Source organism: Pongo pygmaeus, chromosome 14, assembly GCF_028885625.2.
Source record: "Pongo pygmaeus isolate AG05252 chromosome 14, NHGRI_mPonPyg2-v2.0_pri, whole genome shotgun sequence".
In the NCBI taxonomy this organism is placed as follows: Eukaryota; Metazoa; Chordata; class Mammalia; order Primates; family Hominidae; genus Pongo; species Pongo pygmaeus.
The window spans coordinates 82195838-82219214 of NC_072387.2; the positions used below are offsets into that span (position 1 = coordinate 82195838).

General features: G+C 34.5%; 1 protein-coding gene across 8 annotated transcripts in view; it reads left to right on the forward strand.

The window, feature by feature from the left end:
* The window catches only part of PIBF1 (progesterone immunomodulatory binding factor 1), a 233896-nt gene that overhangs the window by 73588 nt on the left and 136931 nt on the right, over nucleotides 1-23377 (forward strand). The gene's annotated exons all lie outside the window — the stretch shown is intronic.

Sequence of the window (23377 nt, forward strand, 5' to 3'; positions counted from 1 at the left end):
TTTTAATTGTTAAATGAAGACCAGATTAATTTGAGGTATAAGCAATACATAAAACTAAAATTTGAGGCAAGTCTTCATATAATTAGCCTATTGTAAAAATCTTTTAGAATGGCTCAAATTGTCATACTTCTGAATTCACATCAACTTTATAAACTTGTCCTATGGAAGAATTTTAATAAATGTTATATTGAAGAAGTCATTCCTATAATGTGGAAGTATGTCTTATTCTAAACATCATGGTATCGAGCTAGGCACAGTGACTCATGCCTGTAATCCCAGCACTTTTGGAAGGCTGAGGAGGGTGGATAACTTGAGGCTAGGAATTTGAGACCAGGTTGGGCAACATGGTAAAACCCCGTCTCTACTAACAATGCAAAAATTAGTAGTGCGTGGTGATGCATGCCTGTGATCCCAGCTACTCAGGAGGCTGAGGCACGAGAGTCACTTGAACCCAGGAGGCAGAGATTGCAGTGAGCAGAGATCATGCCACAGCACTCCAGCCTGGTCGACAGAGCGAAACTGTCTCAAAAAAATTTTTTTTTAGTTTATCTAAAAAAAATAAAGATCATGGTGTAAAAGATCATAGTATATAAATCAGCTCCTTTCATTAGAGGTCCTATAAAGCATTTATGTTTTATATTTTACTACATGTAACCCTTCCACTTACAAAACTATATGATGTCCCCTAAAGATTCATTTGACTTTGTGTTGATGTCAGTTTTTAATGTGTAGTTTTAGGGATGTATATTTTTAGGGATGGCTCTAGAATAAGATTTATGGGCAAACTAATAAGGTTTAAAAGAAAACATAAGATATTACCTAGTAAATCAGAACTTATATTCATCACTTGATAGCTACTGTGTGGTTTTGTAAAGTTGGAGAGAATAATACATCTGATCATAAAATTGACCAATTTATATTTATTGTAAGCTCTGTTATGTCCTACACTCTTAACCTAAATCCTTCTTATCCTACTTGTCCGTACACTTGCAGCTGATATTCATCCGAAGACCATGCGATACTCTAATACCTAAAAGTATCTATTAAACAATAGAGGATTCAATTATTTAATGTTTGTAAAGCACTTAGAACAGTGCCTTCCTATGATAACTACTATTATCATAGAATAATTTGTCCAATTTAGTTTTGTTGTGAAACTTTACTAACTGAATTTTGTTCTTCACAAGTTGGTATCTTTCCAACGAATTTTTCACTAAAATTTTAGATAAACTGGAAGACCTCATTTTCAAACTGCCAGATAAGAGGAAGCTTATTTATTAATAATTCTTTGAAGTCATAGTAAAGCCTTGCTTATTCAGAGCCTAATTTTCAGCCAACCTTAAATATTTGTGATAGTTTTAAAATCAAGACAAGGAAAAAAAGGTGTTTCTAGACACCACTAAAAATAACCCTTGAGCAGCAAATAGAGCTAATGCTCAGGACTGTAAAGGACATTACAGAACCAGAGACTTATGAATAAATGAGTGAATGAATGAGAATAATATCTGGGAATGTAAAACTCAAAATAAGCTTAGGCTTTAACAAAATGCTTAAAATAGCTAAAGTTACTTATCTGTTTTTTAAGATATAATATCAATAAATGAAGGGAAAAGTATCCCTCGTTCGAATTGTAATGTTGATAAATGACATTTTTAAAAGTAGAATTCTGGATGTACCATCAGTTTAATTCTTTCTTAATTAATATAAATTCAGTGCAATTCATGTCAGAATTTTCAAATGACTTTGTGAAACTTGACAAACCAACACTAAAAATTCTTTTTCACAATTATTATATCCATTCTTGTACATTTACTCTTCCATATAAATTTTTATAGTTATAGTTTTTACGTTATGCCTTTTCTTCATCTGAAGTTCAATTTTGGGGTAGTGTACATAGAGAACTAATTTTATTTTTCATGATAATGTCAGTTTCCTTAAGTTAAACTACGCGTTTAATGTAAGCCAAATAGAATACCAAAAATATTTTTTTGAAACCAGACAAATAAGTTCTGTGGCTTATATGGAAAAATTAAGTAAGTGCATTTCTAAATAAGAACAATGAATTGTGGCAGGTCACTAGGCTAGCCAGCTAAGGGGAAAAGAAAATTGAGATCCCTACCTCATAACTTACACCAAGATAAATTTCATATCTATCAGAGATTTAAACGTGAAACCATTAAAAACCTAAGAAGCCATAGGAGAATGTTTTTATAATCTTGAATTACAAAAGGCCTTTGCAACTTAGGAGTTGTAGAAGTAATAAATTGATAAACTTGATTCCCTACAAATGAAAAATGTTGATGTGGCATTACTGCCATAAGGAAAGTCAAAAAACAAATGCAAATGCAATCTTGGAAAAAATATTTGCAATGTCTATCACAGTCATGTGACTGATTTTCCCTTCTCCAAATCAATAAATCAACATTAAGTTCATATTAAAATTATACCTATTTTCACCTGGGCATGGTGGCTCATGCCTGTAATCCCAACACTTTGGGAGGCTGAGGCCGTTGGATCACCTGAGGTCAGGAGTTCAAAACCAGCCTGGCCAATATGGCAAAACCCTGTCTCTACTAAAAATGCAAAATATTAGCCTGGCATAGTGGCACGTGCCTGTAATCCCAGCTACTTGGGAGGTGGAGGCAGGAGAATCGCTTGAACCTGGGAGGCAGAGGTTGCAGTGAGCCAAGATTGCACCGTTGCACTCCAGCCTGGGCAACAAGAGTGAAACTCTGTCTCAAAAAAAAAAACAGAAACAAAAACAAAAACAAACTATGCCTGTTTTCCACTAAAAACCAAAAGGTTGATAATACATTGTGTTTGCGTGGGTATGGAAAAACAGGCAATCTTAACGTTGTTAGTGGGATTTTAAATTGGTACAACTAATATGAAGAGTAATTCAATAATACCTATCAAAAGTACAAATGTACATTGCTTTTTGTGTGTGTGTGTATGTATGTATGAGGTGAGATGGAGTCTCACTTTGTTGCCCAGTCTGGAGTACAGTGGCACAATCTCCGCTCACTGCAGCCTCTGCCTCCCGGGTTCAAGCGATTCTCATGCTTCAGCCCCCTTAGTAGCTGGGATTACAGGCACATACCACCACACCCGGCTAATTTATGTATTTTTAGTAAAGATGGGGTTTTGCCATGTTGCCCACTCTGGTCTCGAATTCATGACCTCAAGTGATCTGCCCGCCTCAGCCTCCCAAAGTGCTGGGATTACAGGCGTGAGCCACTACGCCCAGCCGTACATTGCTCTTGATCAAGGAATTTTATTTCTAGTACGTTATCCTGCAGGTATACTTGCTAGGTTCAAAATGCTATATATACCACCTTATTTACTGTAGCATAGTTGACATTTAGGCAGTAGTTAAAAGAATTGTAATTCATGAATACACTTACAGAATACAACAATGTAGTTGTACAAAAGGAAGTAAGTGGCTCTTTATATCAGGACCAGGAAAAATCTATTAACATTTATTGCTTCTGGAGAAGGAAATTAGGTGTTGCATGGTTGGTGGACAGATAGAGATTTTGTACCTCATAAATATGTAGCCTCTTTTGTACCTCATACATATTGAAACTTACAATGTGTTTTTTTCTTTTTTGTGTGTTTTTAATTAAATTTAAACAAAGAGTGATTATTAAGAATACTTATATACAAGTTTCAAATCATAGTTACTGAGAAACTTCAGAAATTATGTTTTTAATACTCCTGGTGAACAATGGGAGTGAATAAAGGGAGTCAGCAAATATCATCTTGTTTTCATAAAAGGGAAGAAGGTAGTAGATTCTTGCAACTATTAAGGAACATATTAGTAGATTACGTTACATAACATATTTTGATAAATTATACTCTGATGTAATAATTTGATACAATCTTATATAAACTTTAATCAAATTACTTGACTTTTTTTAACTATAATAGATGTAAATACTTTGATAAACCTTTGTTTTTTTCATTGTCAGATAGACGTGATGATTCTAACCATTTAGGATTGCTTTGAGCCTCAGATATAATATATTTTAAGTGTACAGCATAGATTATGCTCAGTAAGCAGCCATGCTTGCAGTGGTTTTTAAGATTGCTACTGAAAGACGCAAGTATCACCAAGAGTTAGGATGGGTTCTCTAAAAATAAATCAAAGAAGACTACATTTCAATTTTTAAGAGATATATTGCAGGGGTAAAGCATGGAAATGAGTTAGATAGGGAACAAGGGATTTGATAAGACTTTCCATGACATCCTTTTAAACAATATGGGGAAAATATGGGAACAATTCAAGGCCAGGTAAATGGATTAGTAACTGTTGAAGGGCTTTATCCAAATGTTGTTAGAGAACTATTAATTAAGAAGTGGGTATATGGTACTCATCTATAATATCCTGCAGTACTGTATTTCTGCATTTTTGTCAGTGATTTCAGGAAAAATTAAAACCACATTTAACAAATTTGATATAAAACAGAATAACAAATTAATTGAATAATGAAGTAAGGATCTAATAGATCTTTTCAGGCAGAAGTAATTAACTGAATGAATTTTAATAGGAATAAATGTAAGATCATGCAGTTAGGTCCAGAAAACCTATGGTTTATAGGTGTATAGGCTTAGATGTGAAATGTGAAAATGACCTGGATGGTTTCAATATGGAGATATTATCCTACAGTAATAGAAGTTATATGTAGAATGTGATCTGTAATTACCTTACCTATAGAATTATGCTGATACCTGGGCACCCAAGCTTTAAACTAAAAGGTCTTCAGAGGAATATGGCCATAACTGCAAAAAGATTCAAAAGTGCCCTATTAGTGCTAGGCTATAACTACCTACAAGTATTTTAAGCGTTCACATATGAAAGAGCTGGATTTCTTACTTGGCAAGACTTAAAGTAGTAGAATTGGGACCACGGGGTAATCACTACAAGAAAGCGTAAACATAGTAGGACTTTTCAGAATGCCTTAGCATCTGATACATTCTCTATCAGTAGAAGTATTCAGGCATAAGCCAAATTCAGTAGAAATGTGCTTGTAAAGATTGAAGCATCAAGTGGGTAGCTTGATGAGTTTAAAGCCCCCTTTCATCCTGATGTGACAACCTTGTAAAAGAGTTGACGCACTCATTAAATTACCATGCAAAAGAAATGGTGAACCCAAGCTAATTTTGAGGATATTATTTAAAAGATTTCTGTAGTTCACTTTCCCCGTGTTTTTTTTAGGGTGTGTGTGTGTGTGTGTGTGTGTGACAGTAGAGAGAATCTACTGAAGTTATTTTGAGTATAGAGTGCCTGTGTTGCCTATGTGTTTAAACTCATATGTTTTGGGAATATCGTATATATTTTGTATATAGTGAAACTTAAGGAAAAATATTTTATTCTTCAGAGGTTAAATTTTTAATATTCAAATGTGTGATTCTGGCTTCCTTTGTCACTTCCTATGTTTTAATCTTTATGTGGAATGTGATTTCCCTGAATCATGCTTAAGTAAAGCCTCTGGCATGCCTATACATAATTTTCTAGTCAGGTATAATTATTCTTATCTTTTTCATTTATGTTAGAAGTTTTTATTTATCAAATGCCACATTTTTATGATTAAACAACCTGTGTTATAAAGAGAAATGTATGGAAACAGTGTGCCATTTTTCAAATGAGTGAAAATGGCTTTTTACTCAAAGACTTTACTTTTCTACAAAGGAAAGGACTTTTCTCAGGCAAATAAAAGACCCATATATGTCCCAGTTCAAGCTCAACAATTTGATAAGTAACAAATACCCAGTTTTCATGAACATAAACAGTTACTGCGTCATGTTCTGTTGCTTTGAATCCCTGCATGCACTCCTAAGATTCTTTCTTCCAAAAAGTGGAAATTTTAAAATTCAGTGTTTGTAGTAGAATAAATTGAATACACTGTTACATTTGTGGGCTACTACATAGAATACTATATTGGGATCTAAAATGTAAGGTTGCAATTCAAAATTAATAGTGAACTTTTTTCATTTATGGTTTATTTAAAAAAATATATTCTGTGCAAGGTACAGGGACTCACACTTGTAATCCAGGCACTTTGGGAGGCCAAGGTGAGAGGATTACTTGAGCCCAGGAGTTTCAGACCAGCCTGGGCAACATAGTGAAACCTCATCTCTACAAAAAATGTAATAATTATTATATATAAGAATATATATTATGTACATATATTATGTATTTTACAATAATTTTCATTGCAAGTATTTTTAAATTAATATTGTTTGAAATTATGTTTTCAATGCCAACTTCTCTGGTAATGGTAGGATTTTTGTCCTCATTTTGTACTAGTACAAGGCCAAAGTAAGAAGGCATGGGAAATCAAATAAGCAGAGTAAGTGATTTTTATGTCATATTGGGCTAGGTTAAAGCTTGATAAAGAAACCAGCTGTCCTAAATTTCCTTTCAGTGCTTTTTTTCATATTTCTATATACTTTTATCTTTATATTTTAACCTACCAGGCCAGAGTGCAGTGGCATGATCTCGGCTCACTGCAGCCTCCACCTCCCAGGGTTCAAGAAGTTCTCATGCTTCAGCCTACTGAGTCGCTGGGACTACAGGAGTGTGCCACCACACCCGGCTAATTTTTGTATTTTTAGTAGGTATGGGGTTTCGCCATGTTGGCCAGGCTGGCCTCAAACTGCTGACCTCAAGTGATCAGAAAAAAACACAGCAATCTTTGAAGCCAAAAATATGGCAATAGAATAAGATGGCAAAAACTAATGAGAGAAACTATATATGAAAATGATAGTACAGAAATAAAAAGGAATGGAAGAGAAATAGTATTTAGGGTCAGGGGAGTTCCAGAAAACCATGTTGGTAATTTGAGACTGGAGGTTTATAGAGCAGAAAAAAGAATAAAGTGATGAAAACAGTTAGAGAAAAAGTAATTGACAGGGAGGACAGACAGTATATATTCACCTTCAGTGTGCCAAGGGAAGACAACAAAATGGACCAGGAAAAAAAACATTTAGAGATACAATAGAAGAAACCGTTTTCTGAAATAAGGAATCTGCAATTTAGAAGAACTCATCACATTCTGGGTAGTGGGAAGAGGATGGGAAACAGCAATGTGGTAAATCTAAGTGAAGTTACAGAACATGAATGTTAAAGGAATAGAATTAGAAGTATCTGGGCAGAATAAGTAAGTCATTTACTAAGGAAAAAAATAACTCTAAGCTGCATGCAGTGGCATGCCTATAGACCCAGGTACTTGGGAGGCTGAGGCAAGAGAATCGCTAAAGTCCAGGAGTTGAGGACCAGCCTAGGCAACATAGTGGGATGCCCATCTCAAATAAATAAATTAATTAATTTGGTTGAGCTCAAGGTTTTCTTCCATAATAATACTTTATTTATTTAGCAATATTTATTAACCACCAAGCACCATTTTCAGGCACTGTGATTAAGGGTTTGACAAGATGAAAGGCTCTCTGTCTTAATGGAACTTGTATTTCTGTGATGTAAATCAGAAAATATACAAATAACAAAATAATTTTTAGAGAGTAGCAATTATTTGAAATATATAAAATCGAGTATGATTCAGGGAGGTTTGCAGTCTGAAAGATGAGAAGGAATCAGTCATGTGAGGTCCCATGAAACGTATTACCTATATGGCCTTCCTGAAAAACCTACTGGAAATTATAACTTCACCAAAGAAGGAAAGAATCAAAGAATTCCTGGATTGAGATGTCAGAGTAAAGAAGAACTGGAAGTGAACAGTTAGTGTAAAATGTAATCTTAATGACCTTTGTCATTTTGGTTACAAAACATTTTAATCATAATTGTTAACAAGAAATTGTAACATAAAAATAATAGAAGTAGAGGCAAAATAGCAGAAACTTGAAACTAAAATTAGGGAATTGATGGTAAGAGAAATAGTGTTTGTACATATATATAATGTTCTCAAATTTCATGAAAGAATAGTTTTATGAAGAAATATTATGTTTTAATATATAACTTAAAACTATAAATGGAACAGACTATGTATTTTGCATACTACCAGAGGAGGGGAAAAAAATCAATCACAGGCTATATAACAAAGGACAGATAGCAAAGCAAACACCAAAGAAGTAAAAAAACAGAGACCATAAATTAAGATGGAAGAAGGCTAAACACATCTTTTCTAATAGCAATTGTAAATGTGACAAACACACCATATATATAGGAAAAGAAATACAGTTTGGATCAAAAATAAAATTTTTTCCACATTAATAAGTGACTCAGGGCCGGGCGCAGTGGCTCACGCCTGTAATCCCAGCACTTTGGGAGGCCGAGGCGGGCGGATCACGAGGTCAGGAGATCGAGACCATCCTGGCTAACACGGTGAAACCCTATCTCTACTAAAAATGAAAAAAAAAAAAAAAATTAGCCAGGTTTGGTGGTGGGTGCCTGTAGTCCCAGCTACTCCGGAGGCTGAGGCAGGAGAATGGCGTGAACCCAGGAGGTGGAGCTTGCAATGAGCCGAGATCTCGCCAGTGCACTTCAGCCTGGACAACAGAGTGAGACTCTGTCTCAAAAAAAAAAAAAAAAAGGGACTCAGAATTTTTAAAGATGGAAAAAAGGCAAAATAATACAGAATTAAAACTATTCTGCAATAATTTATTATGGATTGTCTTAAAATAATTCAGAACCTTGAGAATCCCTCTGTAATGACACTTATGTACACAACAAAGATACACTCAAAAATCTTTACGTGTGAGATTTCCAAGAGGGAAAGGGCTTATTTTCCCATTCTGGGTTCCATGCCCAGCCTAGGCAGCTCAACTGTTGCCACAGGCGATGATCACATTTTAAAAACATGGTTTAGGGGTATGTATACTATCTAGATAAAGTTCTGAATAAAAAGCATGCTGAACAGATAATTCAGTTAATTGCTTATTATGGTTCCTGCTTCAAAACACATTTGATGAAGCAAGGAAACTAAACTCAGAAAATATAAACAAGTTGGAATCATGTTGTTAATTCATAAGCACTTATTAACTAAATCCTGCTTAAGGCTACATTAAAGTTACAATTACGGATATATATTTAAGTATGTGACTCATAAATTAGCTTAAAAATCAGGTTCATTCATCTTACAGACCTTGTTTGAGAGTGAGGAGGATGGGGTGTTCCATGGTCTTTTCTAAGTCTAGCCAGCTGCCTCCCAAATGTGTAATTTGGGGTTACACATTGAGAGAGTAGACTGAATCAATACAAATATGTAAGTGTTACTAGAAAAAGAACTCAAGTACATGTTCTTCTGATTATTCATCAATAGCATCAAAAGGAAATGATGTGGATGAAGGAAACATTATATGTGTGCACATTTTTTAGGATGTTTCTTAGAAATCTAGCGTCATAGTTGGTCATTATGCTCGTGAACTGAAAACCAGAGAAAGTAAGAGAGAGTGAGTGAGTTGTGTGTGTGCGCATGTGCGTGCATGTGTGTGTGTTCATACAGCTTTCTTTATAGGCTGCTGATCTATTGCCATAGGGGGAAATTTTCATAGATTTACATTTGGTAAATATACCCACATCCAAAAAAAGATGATGAAAAATTGGAATGCCAGCTAACTAAATCAACTCATAAAAACTAAAGTTAAGGGTAAGATTATTTTCCACGATTATTTTAAAATATGATGTTTACTGGAAGGAAAGTACGGAGAATTACCACAGATGAAGTGTGAGTGTATTTCTCCCACTTGTAAATGAGCTCTTATTTCCTACAGTGTATATTCTGGTCCACAATGAGTCATTTTCAACATGTTTCAGTTTAACTTCTAATACATTTTTAAACTTGGCAGGCAAATTTAGATGAACATTACTTCCAGTTTTAGAGACTGCTTCTAAATTATACTTCAGTGTTGTAGTCATCATGAAAAGTTCTTTCAGTAAAAGGAAACAGGATTGATTGGAAATGTATGTTTTGGAGGAGCAAAAAAATGGTTACCATTTTTAAATTTTGTTACTACATAAACCCTCTTAACATTGTCTTAAAAAGTTGTAATTGTGAGGTCCTTTTATGGATAGAAGATACTTTAGAGAAGAGAATATATGATGTATCCTAGATAATAATAAAGTTAATATTTATTAAACTTTTACTATGCCTAGCACTGTTTAACTGTTCTATACGTATTAGCTATTTTAATGCCTGCATAATAGGCAGTAGTATGTTTTCTGTAAGCCATTCAGGCCGTGTTTCTATTAGAAAACATGAAGCCCGGCACAGTTCTGGCCATATAACTAAAACTTCATGTTTGTAAAAACTAGCAATTTATATAGAGAATTTTACATAGTTGCCAGCTCTGAATAAGTATTTAATAATTACCTTGTATAAATTTATGCAATCCTATGAATCTTCTGGCAAATTTCAGTGGCCAATCTATCTACTGTTATCTTTTAAATATGCTTGATTTTTGATACTGTAATTTTTATACTTTGCCTTATTATTTTTAACACTTTAAAAGTTCATAAAAATTTAGTTTGAAAAATGCTCCAAGATGATTGCAAACATTGCATTCATTTTGCAAATGAGGAAACAAGTCTAAAGAGGTAATAGGGCTTATCCTCAGTTACACTGTTACTAGAAACAGAGCCATAATTACACATCTGTTCTCTTTGTTTCCATCCCAGTTGTTCTTTCTGCCACACCAGTATGTTATACTTAGTAAATAGTATATGAAACATAATATGTGTGAAGTTGAACATCAGTAGGTATATTTTTGTTCTCAAATATACACATCAAAAACAACACAATTTAAAACTGTACTGTATTAATTTCATAGGGTTGCAATGATAAATTGCCAAAACTTGGTGGCAAAACAACAAATTTATTCTCCATTCTAGAGGCCAGAACTCTGAAACTAAGATGTTGACATGGCTTTACTGTCTCCTAAGGCTCCAGGGGTAATCCTTTGCTTGCTTCTTCCAGCTTCTGGGGGCCTCCAGGCATTCCTTGGCTTCCTTGGCTTGTAACCACATCACTCTAGTCTCTGCCTCTCTCTTCATGTGGCTTTCTCCTTTGTGTGCCTCTTATATGGATACATCTGATTGCATGTATGGCACACTCAGATAATTCAGGACAGGTCTCTCATCTCAAGATGCTTAACTTAATCACATCTGCAAAGACTCTTTTTCCAAATAAGGTAATAGTCACAGCTTTTGGGAGTTAGGACATGGACTTCTCTTTTTTGGCAGGATTGGGGGCACCATTCAACCTACCGCATATACCTTTTAATTCATGTGAATTATATTTACTTGAGTTCTTCAATAAAGGTAACATTTTATTTTGAAATTATTTAACTAGAATTTTCTAATTTTAGGAGTTACTGAAATTCTATGATATTTCTATGGACTGTCTTTTCAACCTACTAATGTACCATTTGGCAAACTGTTAGCTGTTGAACAAAATCATACCTTAGAGATTCTATAATCTGCCATATGATCTATGACATACATTTATTATGACTTAAAAGTCTTCCTGTGTGACTTTTAATAACATTCTTTAAGAACGTCATGACAGTGACATTAAGATTAAAGAAACAGTAGTTATACATTTTTAACAGATAAAGTATAAAAAACTAGCATTTAGACAAGCTATGTTAGCTTCATTTAGGCCATTTAATTGCTAGCAATTAAATTTTGCTCTACTGTGTTTGAGATCCTTTAGATTTGGGATGATCTTATAATGACTATTTCATGTTTTATTTTCGTTCCTTATTTTTTTCATTCAAGTCATTCCTGATTTTAATAAATGTTTATGCATAATGTGTATCTTTGTATTATATATCCCAGATGTATGATCCCTTAGTTTCTGCTTCTGTAGAAATTACTAGATGTGAAGATATGCTGAATTCATTTTAGCCATTGAAAGTATATTACTGTAAATGAAAGGAAAAACAATCAATATATTATATAAGTCTGTGCTTCATACAGTTATTGATATGGTTTGGGTCTGTGTCCCCACCCAAATCTCACCTTGTAGCTCCCATAATTCTTGTGTGTTGTGGGAGGGACCAGGTGGAAGATAATTGAATCACGGGGGCAGATCTTTCCCATGCTGTTCTTGTGATAGTAAATTTAAGTCTAACAAGATCTGGTGGTTTTAAAAATGGGAGCTTCCCTGCACAAGCTCTCTCTCTCTTTGCCTGCCACCATCCACAAAAGATGTGACTTGCTCCTCATTGCCTTCACAAGGAGGCCTCCTCAGCCATGTGGAACTGTAAGTCCATTAAACCTCTTTTTTAGTAAATTATCCAGTCTTGGGTATGTCTTTATCAGCCACATGAAAATGGACTAATACAGTATTAATAGAATTAAATGAAATTCTTTATTTAATTTTAAGTACTCAAAAAATATTAACTATTATTATTACCATCATCTAGTTAGTTGATTTTTAAAGTAAGATGTGTCTATGTTCTCTTTTCAGCACCGTAAAGGTAGAGCAGTCTCTGACTAGATCTGGTAAAAAAATATTTTATGCAGATGAGTAAACTTGACTATTACAATGAGCTCTCTAAAGAAAGAGTCCCTTTCCTCAACTTACTGTATATTCTAATTGTTAGCAACTCATACAATTGAGATTTTTCTTGCATCTTTTTGTAAATTATAAAGAAGATCCATGTGTTTTAAAATTGATGTGTTTTTTAAAACTCCAAGGTAGTGTGTTTTCATTTTACAAATGGAAAGTGTCGATATTTTTTGTAAAAAGTAGAAAATTAGTTTATGCATCTCCAAATAGCAAAGCTTAAGTGACAGTCGCATATCTATCATTAAAATTCAAATGTTTTAATTCAGTTGGACCCCAAATGTGAATTTCTCTTGGCTAGATTATTCATAGATTCTCTGCATGTAATGATGCCTATGATTTCTAAAATTGTTTTTGTCTAAAATCATGAAGATGGCAGATGCACAAAATAATACATCTCTGGGCTGTGTGTGGTGGTTCACACCTGTAATCCCAACACTTTAGGAGGCTGAGGCAGGAGGATTACTGGAGGCCAGGAGTTCAGGAACAGCCTGGGCAACAAAGTGAGACCCCATCTCTGCACACACACAAAAAAATTAACCACGCAGAGTGGCATGTGCCTATAATCTCAGCTCCTCAGTAGGCTGAGGTTGAAGGATCCCTTGAGCCTTGGACTTTAAGGCTGCACTGAGCTAAGATGGTGCCACTACACTCCTGCCAGAGCAACAGAATAAAAACCTGTCTCTTTATTCAAAAAAAAAAAAAAAGACTATTTCTCCTTGCCTTCAGGCAAGAATACACCCAGATCATCCTAGTCTGATAGGCTATCCATATGCAAACCTGTAAAGGAACTCACATACCTGTAAAGGTACTCACGTAGCTGTAAATGACAATGAAATGTTAGCTTCAAAATAGTTTATATGAGTAGTTTACAGGAAAGTCAAGGTATGGTAAATAACCTGTCATTTATAAGAATGGAATGTTCTGTATGTTGGTATAACAAAACATGTCTATTCTTTTGTGTCATGTTTTGCCATTGGTTAAACCATACATTTGATCAAGAAGTAAGTCAGCAGATACTTCAACTTGGTATCTAGTATAACCAATATCACCTCTTCATTATAGAAACAACCTCTTCCATGGCTGCGTGCAGTGATTCATTCCTGTAATCCCTACACTTTGGGAGCCCATGGTGGGAGGATCACTAGAGGCTACGAGTTTGAAACCAGGCTGGGCAACATAGTGAGACCCCAGCTCTCCCAAAAAGTGAAAAAAAAAAAAAAAAACAATTTAAAGATGAAACTACTTCTTCCCCATTATTGTCTGTACCCTAACTAAATATTAAGCATTCCACTTATAAGCTATTAGCTCTGATAGCCTCTCTTTATTCTTACGTATGAGTTTTCATTCCACAAGTTTTAGACAGTGTTTACAAAGTATAAGTTATACCAAGGCATAGCTAAAGGTTGTGGCTACTTAACCACATATATATATATATATATGTAGTTATCTTTAAAGATATATATATCTTTAATGATAGAGACCACTAGAGCAGTATTGACTTAAATGGCTCAAATATTTCATGAGTTTTCAATAAAAAAGATTAGCAATAGTAATTCTTTTGAGTTTATTTAGGTAGAATTATGAAAAAGTTATCTGTTTTCTTTTTATTAATTTTTTTTGTAAAAATTATAATTTAATTGTATAAGCAGTTTTATGAATTTTTAATTGCAGATACTATCTGATAAATGTTATAAATTTGTTCCCACATAATTGTACATGACATACAATTCCATATAGCTAAACTCATTTTCCATTACCATTTTATAATAGAACCTAATGGAAATTAATTACCATGACTGCCTTTTTCCTGTGAGAATTGAGTCTCCATAGCCCATTCTATGAACTGTTCTCTGCCTTCCTTAATTCTTTAATGTATAGATGAACCCAACATTCCCTTCCTGTCGATTTCAAATGTTTAATGTTACTTGCCTTGTTTCCTTTTATTTTAAATGAGAGCCGACATGAACTCAGCACTTTACTGAGTACATCAAAAGGCAAAAGAGAAACATATCTCTCCCCATGGTTTCAGATGAGAATCTGGAGAAAAATATGTACGTGTGCTCAGGTTTCTCTTTGTTGGAATATGGACTATGGAAAGAGAAATAAAATGCCAAAGTATCTCTCTAAACTTTTCCTATGGTGGGCTAGAAATTGTTCAAGTCAATATTTATTGAACCTTTGTGCATGACACACTGTAGAGAATTTTAAAAATTAAAACAATTTCTGTTTCGAAAGAGCTGAAATACATATATACATATTTATATTTTAAAGCAAAATTTTATATATGTTAAGAAGTCTGTTGTAGGCAGTGAATGTCCCTAACTGTTTTGGAAATGGCCTTTTAGAAGAGGTGGTACATGAAACAAGCATTTGAAGTGTGAAATTTGACATGCAGATATGAGGGAAGACTATTCCAAAAATTTTGTAAACCTAAATATAGAAGAAACAAAATAAAAGAATTGTCAAAAAACAACAGATAATTCATTCACCTGATTCAGAATGTACAAGTAGATAGGAGATAAGGATAGACAGTTTCATTTTTTGGTAGAATGTCAGAATAAAGAGCTTTTATTTACTTCAGTGTGCAGTGAGGGCTGACATGATGGGATTTACATTTTAGAGAATTAGCTTGGCAGTAATATATGTATATATATATTTATGGTAATTCAAGATGCCCTGAATAGGAGTTCCTGAAGTCCAGATGATTGGTAACTATGGCCTGAATTGGATGGTGGCATAGATAATAAAGGTGAGAAAATTGGTTTTAGAAATACAACTTGGAGGTGATGGGTGGTAGAGATTTTTCCACCTGTTCTCTACTGCCATCCTCCATCCCTCACAAAGAAAAGAAATTTTTAATGCATTTAGATCATATTCCAAAATATAGTTTGGGCCATGTTTCTAGTCAAGTGGTGTCTGTCTGTCTGTCTCTCTGTCTCTCTTTCTCTCTCTCTTTTGAGACAGAGTCTTACTCTGTTGCCCAGGCTGGAGTGCAATGGTGCATTCTTGGTTCACGGCAACCTCCACCTCCCGGGTTCAAGCAATTCTCCTGCCTCAGCCTCCCAAGTAGCTGGGATTACAGGCGCCCACCACCTCACTCAGCTAATTTTTGTATTTTTAGTAGAGACAGGGTTTCACCATGTTGGCCAGGCTAGTCTCGAACTCCTGACCTTGTGATCCACCCGCCTCAGCCTCCTAAAGTGCTGGGATTACAGGCGTGAGCCTCCGCGACCGGCCTCAAGTGATCTTTCTCTAAAAGATTACAGTCATGATTAGAGCTTCCGCTTCCACATCATCTTTTCCTGGCTCTGGAAAAACAGGTTGGAGCTCACTTGCACCACTTGTCAGTCTTCTGCCATATATACATGCTAGTGTCCTCTCTTAAACCTTATCAGAGTTCTACGCAAGAACTCTTAGTTGGAGTTTTTACTACAAGCCTAGCTAATAACGTAGTCATAATTTTATTTCCTGTTTGCTACTAGCCCCTTTTTCAGAAGCCTCATGGTAAGGGAATGTTTATTTTAATAAAGCATTTAGACATTTTTTGAATTCACCCTAATATCATTTAATAGCACCCAGTCCCTGTATCACCGCTAACAGATGGATCCTGTTACAATAGAGGCAGTATAAGTTACGTTTAAGAGTACAGTTTCTGGAGGGTAAATAGCCTAGGAGGTTATGATACTGGCTGTATTTTTCCTGGGTGCATGACTTCAGGGAAGTTACTTAACCTCTATGTCTCAGTTTCCTCATGTATAAAACATAATAATAGTAACTTATAGAATTGTGAGGATTAAATGAGTGTTAGAGATAGTGTTTGTTACATAACGTGTTAAATATTAGCTATTGTGATTATTACGGGATGCAGTAACTGACAATAATTGAAAGTATCTTGGAGAGTTATCAATGATTCCTGCAGAATTTTCTGGGTAGTTTGAGATGATAGTGATTTCATTATCAGAAATAGGACTTCGAGAAAACAGAAGTGATTCATGTGTTAATGAAGGCTATAATTTTGATTTAGGAATTGTACTTGAAATGCTAAAGCACAATTTAGGTATAGAAATAGAGTTGACAAATAAGAATAAGGATCTCAAACCTGGGAGAAAGAACAAGCCTATAGATAAAGATTTCGGATATATCAAGAATGCTGAAACCTGTAGTAAGTGCCCTGAAATTGGGGAAGAGGTTTAATAATTGCTGTGCAGTAATACTGTGCTAAATGTTTTAGTTTTGTTTAATTAATTTTATTCTCAGTTTTTATTTCTCATAATTGCTTTGTGTGAGGAAATTAAGGCTCAAGGAGGTTTTCTGAAAATGCCGTGGCTAGAATTTGCAAATAAATTACAAAAACTTTAAGTAACTTTAACAAGATTACAGGATACAAGTTACTATGAAAAAAAATAATTATATTTCTGTATGTTAGCACTATGCATTTAAAACTTGGAAATTTTCTAAAATTTCCTAAAATTTTTCTGCTTTACAACAGCAGAAAAATATCAAATACTTAGGGATAAAATTAACAAAATATGAAGCAAGTACAGGACCTGTACACTGAAAACTAGTAAATATTGCTGAGGAAAAACAAGAAAAACCTAAATAAGTGGAGCAAGATATCATGTTCATAGATTTGAACACTTAATTTTGCTGTAGTGTCAAATTTTCCAAAACCAACTTACAGAGTCAGTGCAATTCTGATCAAAAACTCAACAGACTTTTTTTGTAGTCTTATCAGCTAACCTAAAATTTACATGGAAATCGAAAGGACCAGAACATCCAAAACAATTTTGAAAAAGGGAGATGAAGGTGCCTAGATAGTTCAGTGAGGAAATGATACCGCAGTGGGCACGATCTCTGCTCACTGCAACCTCCACCTCCCCAGTTCAAGCGATTCTCCTGCCTCAGCCTCCCAAGTAGCTGGGATTTCAGGCATGCATCGCCACGCCCGGCTAATTTTGTATTTTTAGTAGAGGTGAGGTTTCACCATGTTGGTCAGGCTGGTCTGACCTCAGGCACTCCACCCGCCTTGGCCTCCCAAAGTGCTGGGATTACAGGCATGAGCCACCACACCTGGCCTAAGAAAAACTTGATATTCCAATTCGGCTGGTAGTTGGGGGACAAAAAGAAAAACTCGTTAAATTGGACTTTACTCAAAATAAAAAAAAAAATTGCTCTTCTGTTAATAAAGGAGAAAGACAAGCCATAGTCTTGAGGAAAATATTTGAAAACCACATACCTAATAAAGGGCTTACGTCCAGAACTCTTGCAACTTAAGAAGACAAGCTACTCAATTTAACATTTTGTAAAATGGCCAAAGGATTTGAACAGACACTTCATGAAAGTAGAAATACAGATGACCAATAAGCACAAGAAAAGATGCTAAACATTATTAATCATCAGGAAAATGGAAATTATACCAAAATTCATTACCACTACAACCACTAGAATGGCTAGATTTTAAAACACTGATATTACCAAGTGTTGGTAAGGTTGTCAGTTAACTCGAATGTCCACACGTTGCTTATGTGAATGCAGAATCACAGTCACTTTGTGTGACTGTGTCAAACAGTTTGACAGTTTTTAAGAAGGTTAAACATAAACTTAGTATAAGACCCAGCGTTCCTATTTCTAGTTATTTACTCAAGAGAAATGAAAAACCTATATACATATAAAAACTTCCGTGTAAATATTTATAGCTGCTATATTTCTAATGTCCCCAAACTGAAACAGCTAGTGCATCAAACTATATTTGAGTTTATACATGCCATGGAATACTACATAGCAATAAAAAAGGAGGAAACTATGTATACATGGAAAATATTTTTATTATGAAAGCTCTATGTTGAAAGAAGACAAACACAAAAGACTACATAGTGTTTGATTCCATTTATATGACATAATAGAAAAGGCAAAACTAATGACACAAATCCAATCAACAGTTGCCAAGAGCCAGGGGTGGAATGAGAGAACTGACTGAAAAGCAGCAGCACAGAGAGTTTTTGGGGGTGATGGGAATGATGTTATGATTGTAGTCACGGTTGCATGGCCAAAACAGTTGTTGAAACTTACGAACTTGCACACTTAGTAAATTTTGTATGTAAATTATGCTCCAATAAAACTGGTTTTTTAAATGGCTTAAGTGGCTGTTTATTTTTTAGAGCAGTTTTGGGTTCACTGCAAAATTGAAAGGAGGTACAGATTGCTCATATAACCCCTACCCCTACACATGTATAGCCTACCCCATTATGAACATCCCCACTAGAGTGCTACATTTGTTACAATTGGTGAATCTACACTGACAAATCATTATCACCCAAACTCTATAGTTTTCATTAGGGTTCACTCTTGGTCCAACTACTTTTTAATACTTTCATCTCTGGTCCAAGTTCACTCTTAGGGTTGTACATTCTGTATGTTTGGACAAATCTGTAATGTATATGTCTATCAATGTAGTATCATTCGGAATAGTTTCATTACTGTATTATTTTACTGTCTCCATGGTTTTACCTTTTTCAAAATGTCATAATCATACAGTATATAATCTTTTCATACTGTCTTTTTTTACTTAGTAGTGTGCATTTAAGGTTTCTCCCTGTCTTTTCATGACTTCATAGCTCATATCTTTCAGTGCTGAATAATATTCTTTTGCTGAGATGTATCACAGTTCATCTGTTCACCTACTGAAGGACATCTTGTTTGCTTCCAGGTTATGGCAGTTGTGAATAAATCTGCTATAAACATCCTTGTGCAGTTTTTTGGGTAGATAAGTGTTTAATTCCTTTGGGCAAATATGCAAAGAGTGTGATTGTTGGATCTTATGGTAAGAGTGCTTAGTTTTGTAAGAAACCACGAAATGTGTCAGTGTAGTGTGGGGGGTAAAAAAAAAGAAGAAACCACCAAACTGTTTTCCAAAGTGGCTGTATCGGTATGCATCTCCACCAGCACTGAATGAGAATTCCTGTTACTCCATATCTTTGCCAGCATTTGGCATTGTCAGTGTTCTGGATTTGGCCCGTTCTAATACATGTATAGTGGTATCTTATTGTTGTTTTAACTTACATTTTCCTGATGACATATGATGCAGAGCATCTTTTCATGTGTTTATTGGCCATCAGTGTATCTTCTTTGGTGATGTGGCTATTAAGGTCTTTAGCCCATTTTGTAATAGGGTTGTTTGTTATCTTGTTGAGTTTTAAAAGTTCTTTGTATATTTTGGATAACAACCCTTCGTGAGATAGGTATTTTGCAAGTATTTTCTCCCTGTCTGGGGTTTTTATTTTCCTTCTCTTGATGGTGTCTTTCACAGTGCAGAAACTTTTAACTTTAATAAAGTCCAGTTTATTCTTTTTTCATGGATTATGCGTTTGTTGTTTTGTCTAAAAAGTCATGGCCCAGACCAAGGTTATCTAGATTGTCTTATGTGTTATCCTTAGGAGTTTTATAATTTTGCATTTTACATTTAGGTATATTATTTATTTTGAGTTAATTTTTGCAAAGGTGTAAGGTCTGCGTTCAGATTCTTTTTTTTTTTTTTTTTTTTTTTTTTGGCATGTGAATGTCCTATTGCTCTAGCAATATATGTTGAAAAGACTATCTTTCCACCAGTATTCCCTTTGTCTTTTTGTCAAACATCAGTTGACTGTGCGGGTCTGTTTCAGGGCTCTCTATTCTGTTCCATTGATCTATTCGTCCCTTCTTTTGCCAATACCACACTGTCCTGTTCCTGTAACTTTATAGTAAGTCTCAAAGTTGGATAGTGTCAGTCTGCTAGTTTTATTCTTCTCTTTCCATATAATATTGGCTATTCTGGGTCTTTTGCCTTTCCATATTAACTTTAGAATCAGTTTGTCAATATCCACAAAATAGATTGTTGGGATTTTGATTGGGATTACATTGAATCTATAAATCAATCTTGGAAGAACTGACATCTTCACAGTATTGAGTCTTCTTACCCGTATACGTAGAGTATTTTTACATTATTTAGTTCTTTGATTTTTTTATCAGAGTTTTTAGTTTGCCTCATATAGATCTTGTACATATTATTTTAGACTTATACCTAAATATTTCATTTTAAGGAGTGTTAATATAAATGTTACTGTGTTTTTAACTTGAAATTCCACTTGTTCCATGCAGATATACAGGAAAGTGATTGGCCTTTGTATATTGCCCTTGTATCCTGCAACATTGCTATAATCACTTACTAGTGCCAGTAGTTTTCAGCCAGTTCTTTCAGATTTTCTACATAAACAGTCATATCATCTGCATACACAGACAGTTTTATTTCTTCCTTCCCAATCTATATACTTTTTCTTTTCTTTTCTTATTGCAATTAGCATCAACTCGAGTATGATGTTGAAAAGTTCCTGATCTTAGTGGGACAACTTCAAGTTTCTTACCATTAAGATGTTACTTGTAGGATTTTTGTGTTATTTTTTATCAAGTTGAGGAACTTCCCACTATTCCTAGTTTACTAAGAGTTTGTATCATCAGTAGATGTTAGATTTTGTCAAATGCTTTCTCTACATCTAATGACAGGATCATGTGGTTTTTTCTTCCTCAGCTTGTTGATGTGATGGATCACATTAATTGATTTTCAAATTTTGAACCAGCCTTGCATAACTGGGATAAATCCCACTTGGTTGTGGTGTATAGTTCTTTTTATGCATGAATGGTTTCGATTTGTTAATAATTTGTTGAGGGTTTTTGCATCTATATTTATGAGAGATGTTGGTCTCTTGGTTTCTTTTCTTGTAATGTCGTTGTCTGGTTTTGGTATTTGAGTGATGCTGGCCTCATATAATAAATTAGAAAGTATTCCTTCTGCTTCTAGCCTCTGGTGGATACTGTAGAGAACTGGTATACTTTCTTCCTTAAGTAATTGGTAGAATTTACCAGTGAACCCATCTGGGCCTGTCCTTCTCCTTTGGAAGGTTTGAATTATTGATTAAATATTTTAAAACACATGTAGGCCTCTTCAGATTCTCTGTTTCTTCTTGTGTCAGTTTTAGCAGATTGTGTCTTTCAAGGAATTGGTCCATTTTGTCTAATTTATGAAGTTTGAGAACACAGAGTTGTTCATAATATTCTTTTGTTTAGTGTCCATGGGATCTGTAATAATGACCACTGTTTCATTTCTTTTTTTCTTTTCTTTTCTTTGTTTTTTTGAGACAGAGTTTTGCTCTTGTTGTGCAGGCTGGAGTACAGTGGCACAATCTCAGCTCACCACAACCTCCGCCTCTCTGGTTCAAGCGATTCTCCTGCCTCAGCCTCCCAAGTAGCTGGGATTACAGGCATGCACCACCATGCCTGGTTAATTTTCTATTTTTAGTAGAGATGGGGTTTCTCCGTGTTGGTCAGGCTGGTCTTGAACTCCCGACCTCAGGTGATCTGCCCACCTCGGCCTCCCAAGGTGCTGGGATTACAGGTGTGAGTCACCATGCCTGGCCTTCATTTCTGCTATTAGTAATTTAGGTCCTGTCTTTTTCTTAGTGTAGCTAAAGTTTTACTGGTTTTATTGATTTTTTTTTCCAAAGAATCTCTTTAGATTTCATTGGTTTTTATCTATTGATTTTTGCGGTAATTATTTTCTTAGTGCTTACTTTTGATTTAATTTACTCTTTTTTTTCTAGTTTCCTAAGGTAGAAGTTTAGATGATTGATTTTACATCTTTCTTCTTTTCTAATATACATATTTAATGCTGTGAATTTTCCAAGCACTTCTGCATTCCACAAGTTGTATTTTTATTTTTATTTGGTTTAAAATATTTTCTAATTTCTCTGTGTTTTCTTCTTTGATGTATGTGTCATTTAGAAGTGTATTGTTTAATATCCACATATTTTAGAATCTTCCAGTTATCTTTTTATTGTTGATTTCTAGTTTAATTACATTATGGTTTGAGAGTAGAGAGCATATGATTTTTATTCTTTTAACTTTGTTCATGTGTGTTTATAGCCTGGGATGCAGTCTATCTTCTGCATATCTGTGTTTCGTGTGAGCTTTAAAAGAATATGTATTCTGCTATTGTTGATAAATCGTGATTATAACCTGTTGATTGATGGTGTTGAATTCTACTATGTCTTTAATGATTTTCTGCCTACTGGATATGTCCATTTCTAATACTAGCATGTTGAAGTCTTCAACTATAGTAGTAGATTCATATATTTCTTCTTGCAGTTCTGTCAGTTTTGACTCATGTATTTTGACATCTGTTCTTGGACATATAAATGTTAAGGATTATTATATCTCCTTGGAAAATGGACCCCTTTATCATTATGTAATGCCCCTTTTTATCCTTGATAACTTTTCTTGCTCTGAAGTCTGTTCTGTCTGAAATTAATACAAGCTACTCCCAGTTTCTTTTGAGTAGTGTTATAATGGTATATTTTTCTCTATCTACTTTTAATCTATATGTATCTTTATATTTAAAGTGCATTTCTTGTAGGCAGTATATAGTTGGGTGTTTTTTTAATCTATCCCTTAATTGGTGAATTTAGAACATTTACATACAATGTGATTATTGATATACTGTAGGTAGATTTGCATCTACCATATTGATTACTGTTTTCTATTTTTTCCCTCATTCTTTGTTTCTATTTTTCATTCTTTTTCTTTTTTGGTTTTAATTGGCATTATGTTGTTGGGCACATAAATGTTAGGAATTGTATATTTTCTGGGAGGAAGAACTTCAAAAAGGAAAGTTTGAAAATGTAAGGTAAATGTGATATTTCAGGAGGTTAAAGTGTTTTTTGTATCAGGAAGTCAAGGAGATCTACAGTCCTCCCAACCAGAGAAGGAATGTTCTGAGTTAGGAGTGCAGGGAAAGAAAGAAAATTAGAATATAAGCAATT